This window comes from Tasmannia lanceolata, unplaced genomic scaffold (assembly GCF_043159265.1).
Source record: "Tasmannia lanceolata isolate RefF3 unplaced genomic scaffold, GAP_Taslan_0.1 ptg000018l, whole genome shotgun sequence".
Taxonomy (NCBI): Eukaryota; Viridiplantae; Streptophyta; class Magnoliopsida; order Canellales; family Winteraceae; genus Tasmannia; species Tasmannia lanceolata.
In genome coordinates this window covers 30583584-30587049 of record NW_027518695.1, presented here as the reverse complement: position 1 = coordinate 30587049, position 3466 = coordinate 30583584, and the positions used below count along the sequence as shown (strand labels likewise).

General features: G+C 44.5%; 1 long non-coding RNA gene across 1 annotated transcript; it reads right to left on the bottom strand.

Annotated features, from left to right (window-relative positions):
* Positions 1–2207: 2207 nt before the first annotated feature.
* LOC143849423 (uncharacterized) lies at positions 2208–3164 on the bottom strand. The gene is made up of 2 exons (XR_013235669.1): positions 2851–3164; positions 2208–2775 (listed from the first exon to the last, which is right to left on the bottom strand). It is a non-coding gene; the product is annotated as an uncharacterized LOC143849423 (long non-coding RNA).
* Positions 3165–3466: the final 302 nt, after the last annotated feature.

Genomic DNA, 3466 nt, shown 5'->3' with positions numbered 1-3466 from the left:
CTCTTGGTTCCTTCTTTGCTTCTTGATCCATAAGCCATGTGTTGTGAAGAGTTGTGCAATGGCGATTATGACATAAAATTCCTGTATATGACACAACACCTCAAAACAACACATTAGTCCATAAAAGCTAATCAATTTGATTTGCTAGCATCAAAACAAGAAGGTAAGGTGAATGATTAACCCATGGGAACCCTTGGGCTTACAAGGAAGCCTCTGATTTTGTCAGAAAATACGAACAGCGTCCGAAATTCGCCACTGTGCCACGCCTCCCAGCAGTCCCCTACAAACCCATATCCAGTCCCGTCCCGTTTGCTATGTAGGGGATGGACTTGCTGGGACCATTCCCAAATTCGACCAAGGGGCACCAAATGATGTATGTGGCTATCGACTACTTCACCAAGTGGGTCGAAGCCAAGGCCGTGAAAAAAAATCACCTCCAAGGAAACAGAGAACTTCTTTTACCATGACATCATCTGCAGGTTCGGGATACCAAGAGTTCTAGTGATCGATAATGGGACTCAGTTTGCGAGTAGACAATTTAAGGATTTTTGCGGAAGGCTTAGTATCTAGCAAAGATTTACATCAGTCGGTCATCCCCAAGCCAACGGACAGGTTGAAGTGACCAACCAAACACTCCTACAGGGGTTGAAAAAATGGGTAGAGAGTGCCTGGGGATTACGGGCCAAAGAATTACCGAATCTTCTTTGGGCCTACAGAACTACCCCAGGACAGCAACGGGAGAATCGCCATTCAGCCTTGTCTTCGGGGTAGACGCAGTCATACCAGTGGAGATCGGCACACACTCCCTAAGACTTGAAGCCTATAATGAACGCGCTAACTCCAAGTTGATGAGGAGCAGCGTCGACCTCATGGAGGAAACCCGAGAGAAAGCCAGAGTCCGGATGGCGGCATACCAACAGAGGGTCGCCCGATACTACAATTCCAAGATGAATCAAAGAGCAGTTAGAGTGGGCAATCTAGTTTAATGCAGAGCCGAAGTCTCCAACCCCCACAACACGGGAAAGTTATCTCCCACCCGGGAAGTACCCTACCGCGTCTCCCGTGTACTCTGACCAGGCTCGTATCACCTGGAAGTTTGGAAGGTGACCCTATTCCCCGTGCATGGCACTTGTCCAATTTGAAGAAATTCTATCAGTAGGCAAGAATGTAATCTTTTATGTTTCATCTGTTTATAATAAATCTATGTGTTTGTATTTGTCTTCTAATATTGCAGACATGTAACCTTCACCCCAAATAATGAAATCTCCTTTTCGTTTCTCCACTCGTTGAGTGATTACTCCCCAAAATTAATAAATCTCCAGGCCGGACGAACCGACAATTAACTTATATAAAGAAATTAACGCCAATCGGATGGGCCTCCGGGCCATCCGAATAAAAGGGTTCCTCGAGATGATACGTGCGTGATCGGGTTTGATCCCCTGGAAATCACCACAAAACATCATGGGTAAAAGTCCCATTCTAAGTCAAGGCGGGCGGGTTTGTTACCTCCGAGTTGATCGCTCAAGAGAACAACGACAGACGTTACGGAGCACAAAAGGTACACTTGAACACTGATGCCCTAAGAGGCTCAGTAGAGTGCTTACCATTGCCAAATATCTCCAACGTTAAGGTACACTCTAACACTGACACCCTAAGAGGCTCAGTAGAGTGCTTACCATCGCCGAACATCTCCAACGTTAAGGTACACTCTAACACTAACGCCCTAAGAGGCTCAGTAGAGTGCTTACCATTGCCGAATATCTCCAATGTTAAGGTACACTCTAACACTGAGACCCTAACAGACTCATTAGAGTGCTTACCATCGCCGAATATCTCCAACGTTAAGGTACACTCTAACACTTACTCTCGGTAGAATGTCTACCATCTCCGAATTTCTCCAACGTTAAGGTACACTCTGAAACCGATGCCCTACGAGGCTCGGTAGAGTGTCTACCATCGCCGAATTTCTCCAACGTTAGGTACACTCGAAAACCAACGCCCTAGGAGGCTCGGTAGAGTGCCTACCATCGCCGAAATTCTCCAACGTTAGGTACATTAAAAAATTGACGCCCTACAAGGCTCGGTAAAATGTGTATAAAGAAAAGCATAGACCGCCAAAGATTTTCCATTAATATTACCATAACTAGTTCAGTACATAGTTCGCAGGAATGACAAAAAAGACTACAAAAAGGAAAGGGCCCGACCCTCAAACATCCTTCTCCAAATTTTCCTCCACAAGAGACGTAGCAGCAGGTGGCACAAAAGATTCCTCTTTAGGAGACGTGACCATGGGATCAGCACCATCTGGTCAGTTGCTTCGGAATCTTCTCCATCCATAAAAGTTTGGTCCCAGGCAATCCCTTTAATTTTTCGATCGGGATTTCGGAGTCAATGGTCTTAACTTGGGCCTGACAGTTGACGAATCGCTTCACCTCAAAGTCCAAAACATGAAGGGACATGTCCATCTGGTACTCTCCATACCCCTTGAAGTCTTTGATCGCCTTGGTCCAAATCTCCTCCTCCCGCTGGGCAGCTTCACCCAATTCTCCTCAAGGTCAGTGCGTGCCTCCTCTCCTTTTCCAGATCATCCACGACTTTATGATGTGCGGCCTGCGTGACAGAATCAAGCTTCTCTACGTTCGCCAAAGATTCCTCAAGCACTTTCCTATCTTTCGCTTTCCTCTCCGAGAAAGACTTCACTTCTTTAGACGCTTGGGCATAGAGAGACTGGAATTTCTCCATACGCCCCGAGGAATAGGAGCAAATGTCGGACATCTGCAAACACAAAAATAAGGAGATGAGCTTCTCCTATCCTTAAGAAACATCGAGGACTAAAAGTAAGCCACTCACCTTCTTGGCCAGAGCGACCATATCCCTGCCCAGAGCGTAGGGCGAAAACTTCTCCATCTCTACCAGGTCTGTAACGCCCCGGATTTTTAGAAATACCAACTCAGTGCGTAGAAGAATATTACATCATCTTTCTCAAAAAACTTTCATTATTCCCAAGATCTCAAGTACAACAACTACGTTTAGAGGGTTTACAGAAATTAGGTCTAACTTATTACATCTTAATTCAAGACATAGTTGATACATATTTAAAACATATTTGTCCTTTAGAACAGTTCTGGATTCAACTCTAGCATTCCTCATCTTTCATCTATACTTCACCTGCGGGTTGGAACAATAAAACAAGGAAAAATGGGTGAGCTCAAATAGCCCAGTAGGGTATAAACAACAAGTGATGTAGAATTGTCAAGCTCATAAGAACATGATATTTTGCAGATAGGACATCTCACATTATAAACATGGAAAGAAAGAATAAGCACAACATACTTTCCAAACGTATAGAGAAAACTTACAGAACTTGATATCAAGAATTATATATAGAATTATATATATAGACTTCATTAAGCATAGATGCTTTCATTCATAGCCATATCTCGGCCCATTCATAGCCATACCTCGG